The 12871-nt window shown below is 55.2% G+C and overlaps 1 long non-coding RNA gene across 2 annotated transcripts; it reads left to right on the top strand.

The window, feature by feature from the left end:
- Window positions 1–850: 850 nt before the first annotated feature.
- On the top strand, window positions 851–12055 carry LOC118016015. 2 transcript variants are annotated; one of them, XR_004680741.1, is made up of 5 exons: window positions 851–1147; window positions 5030–5134; window positions 5243–5542; window positions 10929–11000; window positions 11515–12055. It is a non-coding gene; the product is annotated as an uncharacterized LOC118016015 (long non-coding RNA). The 2 variants fall into 2 exon arrangements; XR_004680740.1 differs by having other exon boundaries at window positions 5030–5542.
- The last annotated feature ends 816 nt before the right edge of the window (window positions 12056–12871 follow it).

Here is a 12871-nt window from a genome sequence, read left to right as displayed (position 1 = left end):
GAGAGGGGCTAATCTGATCATGCCCCACCCGCCTTGCTCTCCAGTAGCATTGCGCTGAGGCAGGTGGGCAGTGGGCCTCTGGGGAAACTGAGGCTCAGGTTAAGAGGCACAGACTTAGAGAACCCTCACTTGCTAGGGTCATCTACAGACCTTTCGGGTGAGCAAAGATCCCCCCCAGTCCCTTCTGTGTCCTTGCTGTTCCCTTTGTGTCTGGGCACCAAATGAACAGAGCAGTTTTGTCCAGGTGGATCCCAGGGGTCCTGGCTGCCCATGGTCACCTGGGGCAGTCAGCCAAGCGGAGGGGGAGGGGAAGAAGACAGGGTGTGGGTGGCTGGGGTCTGATGCCACCGGAGGGGACGGACAGGGGCCCAGCCTGATGCTTCCTAGAAGTGCCCCACCCTGCCTGGGCACAGTCCAGGGTTCCATGCCCTTCGAACCACACTTGTGATCCCTATTGACAGGCAGCAGGATAATCATTAACCACCGCCAGGGGCTGGGCCAACGGCTCAAAAGGCACTGGGCCCAGGGCGCCCCTACTTCCTCCTTGTGCCCCGAGGGCCAGCCAGGCACCCAGGTAAGAGCCTGCCCGGGCAGTCAGACCCCCACAGCCCTTGGGCCCCAGGGCTGTCCTGAGCCCAGCCACCTGCTGCAGGGGCCCCAGCCCTTCTGAGGAAGAAAGGAAAGGGCCTAGGCAGCCGCTGGGTGAGCCACGCAAGTCCCTTCCAATCTTGGGCCCCCATTTCCACCTGTGAGATGAGAGGGCCGGGACTCCTGCTTGGGCGGCCACCACCACTGCCTCCGCCAAGCCTCGCGCTCGGCCTTGCCTGGGCATCTTTGGGAGGGCCTTCTGGGCTTTGGCGGGTGGGAGGTGTCACCTGCTATGGTGTCTTCATTCACAGGCCTGTCCTCCCAGGGAAAGGACTCCTGCCCAGGGACCTCCCATACCACCTTGACTGCATCCCAAGAGGAAGGAGGCCACTTCAGAGAAGTTGCCAGACAGGACAGACCTCAAGGCCCTGCTTTGTGACCTTGGGCAGCCTCCTTTGCCTCTCCGGGCATTTCCACTGCCCAAGTCCACTCTCAAGGCTCAGAGTCCCAGGTCCCCTCTCCCCTCCAGAAGTTTTGGGTTCTCCAAAATGTCCCCTAGGTGGGTAGGATTGGTATTGGAACCTGTCACTGAAACCTCTTGGTCCAGATCCTGTCTGGAGAATGGGAGGGTGGGTGCAAACACACTTTGCAGGAGAAAAGTCTGCTACTCTGGGGGTCCTGGGCCCGCTCAGGGACCACAGCCAGCAGCCCCTTCCACTCCCCACAGCGGGGATGGAACCAAAGCTTGAAGGGAGGGTGGCTTCCCACCAGTCAAGGCCAGAGGGCAGGACAGGCCTCACAGGCCCTGATTTGCACGTGAGGAACCAGTCACCGCTCAGAGGGGTTAAGCCACATGCTCAAGGTCACCCAGCTCCCAGACCCCTGCTGGCTCTCAGGCCACTGAGGTGCTAAGTGTTCTTCCAGATGGTGGTTGCTGACAGCCCTGTTCTTAGCATGAGGCCAGCAGGTTTGTGTATCAGCATCTTCTCAAGTTCCCTGTTCTCCCCCCTGCCTCCCCCCTTGCCTTTCTCTGTCCGTATTTGCTCTGTTCCTTTCCAGTTCCCTCCTGTTCCACATCTGTTTCTCTCTTGGCCTCTCTGCCTCACTCTCCTACTTTCTGTCTCCCCCCTGCACCCCCGCCCCTCTCAGTCTTGCCTCCTGCTTCTCATCTGGGGCCATCCCCAGGAATCTGGGCCCTGGAGACTGACAGATGCCCAGCTGTCCCTCACTGTCCCTCTGCCCTGTGGCTGTGGCAGGAAGGGTGGGCAAAGGGCAGAGGGTGGAGGCCACCATGGCCCAACCTGGAACTGAGGCCCAGTTCTGGTTGGGAAAGAAAGGAGGAAACAAGGAACTTGGGGACAGAGGGCATGGGGATGGCAGAGTGGGCAAAGGCTGCCCAGGAGCTGTAAATCGGAGCCACTCCCGGCTTTATGAGCAGAGCTGGGGCTGAGCCTGGACTTCGCCCAGAGAAGGGGGGCTGCCGCGGGGACTCTAGGTGTGGGCCCCGGATGATAAGGAGCCTCGATAAAAAGACCATGGACCCGATGGGTGGGCATGAGGTCCTCCCCAGACTTCTGCCCAAGGGCAGCTACCAGGCAGGCAGGGCCCAGGCCTCCAGCCGGTTTTCACCCCCTGTAACAGCAACTCCATGTGGAAGTGTCCACTGGTTCCAGTGGGGCTGCTGTTATCGGGGATGGGGGCCAGTACCCACGGAGGAGCAGACCAGCAGGGACCTCCATGGCCACGCTCCCAGGCCCAGCATGGCCAAGGCCGGTGGGCCGTCAGCAGGCTGCTGAGACCGAGTGCACAGGGCTCTGACCTATGAATTGACAGCCAGTGCTCTCTTCTCCCCTCTGGCTGCCAATTCCATAGGTCACAGGTATGTTCGCCTCAATGCCGGCCGCCAGGACCTGCGGGGGAAGGGATGGGGCTTCAGGGACCCAGAGGGCGATGAAGACTTGCTACCCCAGTGCAGCACTCAGGCCCAACTCCCTCCTGTCTCATTCCTACCTTTCCATTTCCCCTCCTGTGAGCCCACGCTGCTTTTAGGGCCTCACCTACATATGGACTGTTTGTGGCAAGCCTCTGTGCCTTATCCATGCTGTTCCCTCTGCCTGGAACACACTTCCAGCTTTTTTTTTTTTTTGACCAGGTTCACCCTCATTAACTGTTCCCAGCTCTGCCCAAGCATTTGCTGCCTCCAGGAAGCCTTCCTGAAGCCCACTTGATCCCAACTGCCCACCTGGGCGCCCCCAGCACCCTGTGCTTCCCCAGAGGACTGAACTCCCTCAGTGTTTCCATCTTCCCACCACCTGGGAGCTCAGCTTCCAGCCCAGGCCAGGCCCAGGTGCGTGCTCAATAAATGTCTGAACAGATCCTAAGCCTTTGTCTTGCACCCCAAGGAAGCACCACCAATGTCCCATGTGGTCAAGAGGGGCCAAGGGCCCTGGGCCCCAGTCTGTGTCGGAACTCTCCCCAGGACAAGGACCCAGAGCGGCCTCCCTCCACTCGCCCCCTCCCTCCTCTCTCTCTCTCTCTCTCTCTCTCTGGGGTTCCCCACCCCCAGGCTCCCCCGGCCCCGCCACCAGCTGGGCACCCTAGTGGGCAGGACTGCAGACCCAGCCCCTGAGCCAGCTTTCCACACGGCCTCACTCCTGCCCGGCTTTGGCTTCGATACGATGCAGTTCTGGAGACATTCTCATTTGAATAAAAAGGCTTCTGCTGCTAAAAGATAAACTTTCCAAAACGAGAAACATAGACCTAAGAATAAAGTTCAAATTGCATAATAATAGGAGCTGGTTCTTGTGCCCTCTCTGTGTGCTGAGCACTTGCTCGCGTCAGTCCCCTGGGGTCAGCTTGACGACCTTGCAAAGCCACCGTCATGAGCCTGTTCCGGAGATGAAGACACGGACTCATAGAGGGTGCACATCTTGCTAAAGTCACAGAGTAGGGGCGCCTGGGTGGCTCAGTTGGTTAAGTATCCGCCTTGGGCTCGTGTCATGGTCCCAGGGTCCTGGGATGGAGCCCCACATCGGGCTCCCCGCTCAGCGGGAAGCCTGCTTCTCCCTCTCCCGCTCCCCCTGCTTGTGTTCCTTCTCTCGCTGTCTCTCTCTCTGTGAAACAAATAGAATCTTTAAAATAATAGTAATAACAATAAAGTCAGAGTAGTCAAACCTTCTCTCTCCACGGACTATGCCGCTGACAAGCATCCAGCCACCCTCTCTGGCCCTTATGACACTTTCACTTTTCCCAGTGTGGCTTTGCTCACACTGCCCTATCTGCTCCAGCTCGCTGGGCCCCCATCTCTACTGAGGCCCTGCTCAGAGGTCCCTCCCATGACTGCAGGAGCTGCCCCCCCCCACCGCACCTTGGGCTCTGTGGGCCTCTCCCACCACCCCCTCATCTTATTCCTGCAGGGTTGACAGCTCTGTGTACTTTTTTTTCAAGATTTTATTTATTTATTTGAGAGAGAGAGAGAAACAGCATGAGAGGGGAGAGGGTCAGAGGGAGAAGCAGGCTCCCCGTGGAGCAGGGAGCCCGATGCGGGACTCGATCCCAGGACTCCGGGATCATGACCAGAGCCGAAGGCAGATGCTTAACCAACTGAGCCACCCAGGCGCCCATCTTTTTTTTTTTTTTTTTAAGATTTTATTTATTTGAGAGAGATTGAGAGAATGAGTGGGGGGAGGGGCAGAGGGAGAAGCAGACTCACAGAGCAGGGAGCCCAACGTGGGACTCGATTCCAGGACCCCGGGATCATGACCTGAGCCGAAGGCAGACACTTAACTGACTGAGCCACCCAGGCGCCCCTCCGTGCACTTATCTTATCCTGGTGCTGGTCTGAGACTCCTTGAGGGCAAAGTCCATGATTCAGTCCTCCTGCCTGCCCCGTCTCCCCCAACCACCCCAGCATAGTAGGTGTTCAAGATACACTGGCCTGGGCGCCTGGGTGGCTCAGTTGGTTAAGTGACTGCCTTCGGCTCAGGTCATGATCCTGGAGTCCCTAGATCGAGTCCCGCATCGGGCTCCCTGCTCGGCGGGGAGTCTGCTTCTCCCTCTGACCCTCCCCCCTCTCATGTGCTCTCTCTCTCATTCTCTGTCAAATAAATAAATAAAATCTTAAAAAAAATAAATTATAATCTGTTCCATTTAAAAAAAAAAAAAAAAGATACACTGGCCAAATGGCAAGGAGCTGAATTCTGACCCTCTTGGGGCTGTCAGGCCGCAGGCCCAGAGTACTGACTTAGGGTGGAAGGTGGTGGCAGGCAGCCGCCCCTGCCTTGGGTGTCCACCTCCATCAGCCTCCACGGAGCCTCCGCGAGCTCCAGCAGGTCCTGTCCCAACTCCTGAGCAAGGCAGATCCGGCTGCCTCGGACTGGCTCCTCTCTCTTCACTGACCTGTGGCCGTTTCCCGACAGGCCCTGTGCCCATTTCCCGACAGGCCCTGTGCCCATCTTGCCTCGCCTGGATCCTGCTCCCACTTCCTCCTGAGCCCTCCAGGACGCCTGCTGCTCGCTGTCCCATTCGCTGGCTCCCAGGATGTTCTGTGAGCTCTCTTAGAGTCCCCATGACAGCCACCACCAATGCCTAGCTATTTCCCGCCCAGCTTGTGAACCCCGGGCAGCACCAGCCACTGACTTTTGGTTTCCTGTAGCCTCAGACTGGCACAGAGTAGCATCTTCATAACTGCAAGCTGCAGGACTGCCCGATGCGTGGATGCAGGTGCCTGGGGGGAGGCGGGCGTCCGAAGCTGGACGGTCAGCCAGCGCTGGCAGGTGGGAGGCCCTCAGTGAATGGCGGCCATCAGCTTCACCACACATTTGTGAAACGACAGGATGCTGACCAGGTGTCCAGAGAGGATATGCAAAGTCACTGTTCCGACCGCAAAGACAGGCCGATGGGGGAAGGAAAGGTCAGAGTACAGCGGCTTTGGCTGGGGAAGTCTCCCTGAGAGGTGAGTCCGAGTCCAGCTTTTGCTGAGGTGACTCCCAGGAATAGGTGGTGAGCACTGGAGGAGGAGGGAATAACGGGAAAAGGCGCTGAAAGAAGGAGGCATGGGGTTGGGGGCGGTGGGGAACTTGCTGTTCTACGAGCCTCACTCCCTGAAGCCACCACCAGGGGGTGCACTGGGCCGCGTCCCTCCCAAGCTGGGTGGGGCTCGTCCTCCTTGTCTTCCTCGCCAGCCCTTTCCAGGGGTGAGGCGGGCGCCAGGCCCCCTCCAGGCCCTCACAAGGGTCGGTCAGTGTCCTTAACACAGTGGCGGGTCCCAGGCAGTCAGGGCGCACCTGGCACAAAGTGGGGGGTTCCTTGCTGGGACTTTTACAGCTGCTATTTGTGTATAAAACATAAATGTATAGTGTACGTTTGTATAATTATAAAGTAAGTCCCTGTATAAGTACCACTCAAAAAAGAAAATCTCTGGGGGCGCCTGGGTGGCGCAGTCGGTTAAGCTTCAGACTCTTGATTTCGGCTCAGGTCAGAATCTCAGGGTCGGGGCGCCTGGGTGGCTCAGTTGGTTAAGCGACTGCCTTCGGCTCAGGTCGTGATCCTGGAGTCCCGGGATCGAGTCCTGCATCGGGCTCCCTGCTCGGCGGGGAGTCTGCTTCTCCCTCTGACCCTCCCCCCTCTCATGCTCTATCTCATTCTCTCTCTCAAATAAATAAATAAATAAAATCTTAAAAAAAAAAAAAAAAGAATCTCAGGGTCCAGGGATCAAGGCGTGGGGGGGGGGGATCCTCGCTCACCAGGGAGTCTGCTTAAAATTCTCTCTGCCTCTCCCCCCAAGCTCGCTCTCTCTCTCTCAAATAAATAAATAAATCTTAAAAGAAAAAGAAAAGAAAATCTGTGCTTCAGACCCCTCCCCCCCCAGTGTCCTTCTAGGTGACCCCCTCCCCAGGTAAGCACAATGCTGCCCTTTATGATCATCACTTCATTGCCCTTCCCTGCGGTTCCCCACCCGAGTACACAGCCTAAAACAATGTATGTTCATTTTGCCTGTCTGTTGGTGGTGGTGTGTATGTGTTATCCAAGTGGAACCCTGCCGCTGGGTCCGGCTGTCCCCAGGAGGTCGCTGGGGCCATAGTTTGCTCACCTCATTCACGGCTGTGCGGCATTCCACTGTATGAATAGAAAACAGTTGGTTTCTCCATTTTACTATAAATGGACTTTGGCACTGCTGGGTCGGGCATGGGGCAGCAAATGTAACACTGGCCCAGGGCCCATAGGGCCACCTAGTTACAGGCCTGTTTTTGTTTTTGACAAAACAAAAAAGTTGCAAGAAAAGTATAATGAACACCCATCTACCCTTCACCTGGATTCACCAATAGTAGTAACATTTTGCAACATTTGCTTTCTCTTTCTCTCTCACACTTCCCAAATTTCCTCTGAACCATTTGAGAGAAGGTTACATGGGTTATGACTCCTCACCCTTAAATATTTCAACATGTATCCCCCCCCCAAAAAAATATGACATCTCTTACACAACCACGATACAGTTACCAAATTTAGGTCTGGCCACAGTGAAGCAATACTGTGATGTGATCGAACATGCCATCCACTTTCTTTTTTTTGTTTTTTAAAGATTTTATTTATTTATTTGAGAGAGAGAGAATGAGAGAGAGAGCACATGAGAGAGGGAAGGGTCAGAGGGAGAAGCAGACTCCCTGCCGAGCAGGGAGCCCGATGCGGGACTCGATCCAGGGACTCCAGGATCATGACCTGAGCCGAAGGCAGTTGCTTAACCAACTGAGCCACCCAGGCACCCTGTTTTGTTTTGTTCTTAAAGATTTTATTTACTTGAGAGAGAGAATGAGAGAGAGAGAGCATGAGAGGGAGGAGGGTCAGAGGGAGAAGCAGACTCCCCGCTGAGCAGGGAGCCTGATGCGGGACTCGATCCCGGGACTCCAGGATCATGACCTGAGCCGAAGGCAGTTGCTTAACCAACTGAGCCACCCAGGTGCCCTTTTTGTTGTTTTTTTTAAGATTTTATTTTTTTATTTGAGAGAGAGCAAAGCAGGGGGAGGGGCAGAGAGAGAGGGAGAGAGAGAATCCTAAGCCGACTCTGTGGCGAGCGTAGAGCCCGACCTGGGGCTCCATCCCATGACCCTGAGATCATGACCTGAGCTGAAGAAATCAAGAGTTGGACGCTTAACCCACTGGGCTACCCAGGTGCCCCTGCCATCCCCTTTCAAATGTCACCACCTGTCCCAATAAACGGAGATCAGACCTCACATGTGGTCGCCAGGTCTCTTCAGCCTTTTTTAGTCTGGGACTGTCCTCAGTTTTGCTTTGTTTTTCAAGATCTCAACTTTTTTTTTTTAAGATTTTTATTTATTTATTTGACAGAGACACAGCGAGAGAGGAAACACAAGCAGGGGGAGTAGGAGAGGGAGAAGCAGGCTTCCCGCCGAGCAGGGAGCCCGATGCGGGGCTCGATCCCAGGACCCTGGGATCACGACCTGAGCCGAAGGCAGACGCTTAACGACTGAGCCACCCAGGCGCCCCAAGATCTCAACATTTTTGAAGAGTACAGGCCAGTTGTTTCGTCCCTCAGCTTCCTCCCTCCCCCTCAGTTAAGGAAGTCAAATATGTCCATGATATCAAATTTGGGCAATATAGAAAAGTCAACAAGAATTGCCCCAGCTCCTATGAAGCAAGCATAGCCCTGTAGACATTTCCTGTAATCACTCAAGTTAGCTGACGTTGTTCTATACACTCTGTACATTAACTCATTTACCCCTAGAGGTAGGTGCTTTCCTTCCAGCTGGTCCCAGAGACCTCAGCTTCCTTGCTGGTTGTCAGCTCTGGGCTCCTAGAGGCCACTACATTCCTTCCACGTGGCCACCCTCCATCTTCAAGCCAACACTGGTACATTGAATCCTTCTTGAGCTTTGAATCTCTGACTTCCTTCCTCTGCCACCAGCTGGAGAAAACTCTGCTTTCCAAGAGCTCCTGTGATTAGGTCAGGCCACTGGGAGTATCTTGTATCTAAAGTCAACTGTGGGGGCACCTGGGTGGCTCAGTCAGTTGAGCGTCTGCCTTCCGCTTGGGTCATGATCTCAGGGTCCTGGGATGGAGCTGGCGTTGGGCTCCCACTCAGTGGGGAGCCTACTTCTCCCTCTCCCCCTCCCCCCTTCTTGTGCACACACGCATGCTCTCTCTCTCTCGAATAAATAAAATCTTTTAAGTGAATAAATAAATAAACAAAGTAAAGTCAACTGTGCCACTGAACATGACCTATCACAGAGTAAACCCATCCTAGTCACAATCCCAGGTCCTACACCAGCTGTGTAGACCAGAGTGGGAAACCCCGGGTACAGCTTGGAATTCTGCCTACCATGATTAGCAAAGGGTGATGGGGTGTTTCAGGGCGAGGTCTTGGAACCAAGGGGCCAGAGGCCAGGCTAGTTGAGCAGGAAATGGAGGTTCGACGCCAGCTCTGGGAAGGGTCTTGCTGCATCCCTGCCCTTGGACAAGTCCCAACACGTTATTTCTGAGAGCAAGCATGGAGCTTGGGCAGGACTGGGTCCTCTCATCTCCCCAGCTCCCAGTCCCTTTTCAGATGACCCATTTTCATTGCCTGTACTTAGGGCAGGATGAAGAAGACGCAGGTCAGAGAAATGTTCCAGCTGGGCCAAAAAGGAAGTGAGAGACTGACTCTTGGCAGAGCAGGGTCACCTGGGGCAGCTTCATGGACCACCCAGCTCAGTGGGACTTTCATGGAGACCGATGTGGGGGAAGGAGGAGGGAGATCTAGGTCAGCAGATGTGCCTGAAGGGTGGCCTTGGGCACAATTTTTGACCCCCACGAAGGTGTGGGTGTGAGGGGCTGGGCCAGAGGCCAAGGGAGCTGGGCTTGTGCCCTGGTAGACACGTGTGACACCCTGTTGGGCACAGAATTGCTCCCCGGCCCCCAGCCTGTGAGGTCCATGCAGAGGCTCAGGGTAGCCCCCCCCTCCACCCCCGCCATGGGGAAACAGGGGCTCGAGGCTATGGTGAGGGAGGGTGAGCTGGAGCAGAAAAGCATGCGTGAAGGGGACGCAAGGAGGGCAGTGGCCTGCACTCACACAGGTAGGGCTACACCTGTGGTCGCTCAGGCAGCAACATCTGAGCCCCTCAGGTGCACCCTCAGACTGCTGAGACCAAACCTCCCAAATCTCGTCTTGTCTCTGACTTTGCCATGAGCCCTGGCAGCCTCTTAACCGGCCCACGGCCTCCTCGCATCCTCCGTGGCCCCTGCTGACCTCAGCATCTTCCTGCCATTTCTCCTCCGGTACCCTCCATTTCTATCAGCATAGAGTAAGGAGACCCCAAGACCCTGCCAAAGGACCCCTGATAGTATCACTGTAGAAGGCAGAATTCTCATGTGCCAAATAATAAACAACCTCCCATGGAGTCCCCCAACCGGATGTGTCCACAGCAAAGACCTGGAGGGCAGCCCGGGGTGGTGCCTGAGCTCTCCTGGGGAGTTTAGCATAAACACTGCATCCTGTGCTCAGCTGCAGTTCCTGCCTCGGCGGCCCCTGCAAGGTGGGGTGCTGGGAAGCCCAGCAGTGGGTGGAGTGTCTACCACAGGTGCTCAGAGGCTTCTGTGGCTCAGCTCTGCAAAGCACTACCGGGTTCTGTATACACAGAGCCCTGTCCATATGCAGGCTGGGCCCCCAGGCTGCAGAGCTTACCGGCAGAGTTCACCCCAGCCTGCACCTGGAAAGGAGGTTCTGGAAACCCTCTCCCTCTGCGTGGCCACCGGCTTGACCTTGACCTTGCCAATTCAAGACTTGAGCGTGGAGAGGGCAATGTTAAGATTCCAAAGGCCCAGCTTCTTCTTCAGCCTGAGTGACTCCAGGCAAGGCACTCACCATCCCTGGGCCTTGGGCTCTTCTCATTTGTGATTTGAAAGCAGAGATCCCGAGCAGCCCTGACACCCTGTCACCTCCAAGCTGGGCCTATCCCTGCCGCGGGACACCTTCAGAGGCCCCTAGAACGCAGCAACTGTCACCAGGACCCTAGCCCCATGGCCACATGCACTGCCGTACCCCTTAGGGAGAGAGGCTTCACGGGGTGCGGAGGATGCCCTTGCAGCCGGCGCTGGAGACCCCAGACTGCACAGGAACAGACCTCCCCCTTTCTTTACCTTGGTTTGACAAAACTCGCCTGTTGGCCAAATCTATTCCTCCTGACTGGAAGAAAAGCTGGGTCTACAGACTTTCTCAGTAGGAACAATGAACCACTCCTCATCCCAGGGACAAACCCATGTGGTTTTGGTTTTTTCCAGCCTGACTCTTCTGCCATATTTGGACAAGAGTCTGTTTTTCTTTTCTCTCTCTCTCTTTTTGTTTTTAGGGGCCTTGTACATAGACCTTTTTGTAGGCCAGGCCATTATGGGACTGAGCAGATCCCCTCGAGGAAAAGCAGGTAGGTCTTTTCTGCTGAGAGCAGTCTCCGTGGAGACCTAGAGAACAAGGCCCGGTTGCGCAGGTGTGTTTCTGAATTTGAAAGAAGGAAACCCTGGGAGTGGGGGAGGAGCCTCATTTCCACGAGAAAGGAAAATATTTGAACTCTTCTTAGTCTTTTGTCAGGGCCCTGGGCAAAGACAGACAGAAAGTGAAATAGAGAAACCAAAAGTGAAATGCTTCACTCATGGTTTACAAAACTCCCATTGAATAGAATCTCGCCAGCTCCAACAACAAAAAGAGAATTAGGACATTTTCACAGTCTGGGAATTACTAGCTCAGGAAGCTTCCCAAGACCCGAGTGCCAACTCTGTGAAATGGGGAAACTAATTTCTGCCCTCTTGAGCCTCATTGAGGGGGAGAGATGCCTTCTTTCAGTCCTTTGCGCTCCTTGGAGAAAGTCAAGCGGCCATATAGAACAAACAGGGGCTGGAGTTTCATGTATAAATAACCCAGGAACATTTTGTTGTTTTCAGTTTTATTGGGCTAGCTATTCCCAGCACAGAGGACTCTGGGGAGATGTGAAGACCACGGCGGGTCAATGTGAACTCTGCCGAGAGGGGGCTTCCTGAAGCCTCATTCAGGCCATTGAACAACCACCTCTTTCAGGAGCCTCAGCCCCAAGCCCTTCCCTGGAACAGCCCAGAAACTGCATCTCCGGGGTGGACCCCTCAAAGCGCCACGGAGGAGGCAAGTCCTTTGGCTTCTAAGGCTGGCCCAGGAAGTCTGGACTGGGCCCACCCAAGGCTCCCGTCACCAGCCTCTGGCGACAGCCCTGCCCAGGAGTTCTCAATATGGCCTTTTGAGGAGTCCACCAAGAAAAGAGGCTTGTGGCTTCTGGTTTACTGGTATTGATGAAAAGAATGCTAATGAAATCCCAAATAAAAGCAGTAAGCCAGAGGCTTAAGAGTGCAGACAGGGCTCTCCAATGGTTAGGGAGGCAAAGGGGGGAGGGGAAGGCAATTGATTGAACATTTTCTTTCTTCAGAAGGCCCTGAGGCCTGATCCTACAAGGGGCGGGCAAGCAAAACCTCCCCTTTTGCCCTCTCTGGCTCCCACTTGACCCAGCTCCCCTAAGAACTTGGCTCATTCTCAGGTTTGAGAGTTCCTGCCTCCATCCCACATCTCCCAGAAGCCAGAAAGTTGGACATGGTGCATTTTAGATCTACCTAGGAGTCTCCCCCCACCCCACCACTGCGCCACCACACCCCCACCCCCTCCTCCTACACTTTGGTGTCCTGACACTGGTTACCTAACAATCACAGTCCCCCAAAGCTCTGACATCACCCACTGAAGATTCTCACCAACCTGGACAGCCAAGGGGGCCGATGTGTGGCCAGGAATGATGGCGGGGGAATGAGTGTAATGGAACAGCCAGGAACTGGTAAGGGGGGGCCCATAGGTCAGAGTAAAAGAGGGTAACTTGTGGTGACCCTGAGAGGAAAGCAGAAGTATTTGGGTATTTTAATTTCCCCTAAGTTCCCACAAGATTTCATTGTTGCCCCACATTTCCCCTCCCCCAGACATAGGGAATTTCCGATTTCACTTCCTCAAAACTCAAGCGTCCAGGCCTTCCTGTGTACCCCTACCCCCTCCCACCCACAGATGCAGCCTTCTTCAGAGGCCCTCTCTTCTCCCCCACATGTCCTATGTCCTATGTGTCCTCCACTGCTGTGTCCCCCTTCCAATCCCCAGCCCCACCGGCCTGCGGGGAGCTCAGGCCTCTTGCTGCTGGTCAGATTTTCCCCAAGGACCTCTCACTCCCTCCCCATTCTTCTTTCCCCAGTCACCAGCCGGCCTCGGATGTTCTACTCCCTCAGCCTCCTCTACTCT

Source organism: Mirounga leonina, unplaced genomic scaffold (genome assembly GCF_011800145.1).
Source record: "Mirounga leonina isolate KUSES-001 unplaced genomic scaffold, KU_Mleo_1.0 Mir_166, whole genome shotgun sequence".
Classification (NCBI taxonomy): Eukaryota; Metazoa; Chordata; class Mammalia; order Carnivora; family Phocidae; genus Mirounga; species Mirounga leonina.
The sequence above is the reverse complement of the archived record's forward strand: the minus strand, read 5'-3'. Positions and strand labels throughout refer to the sequence as shown.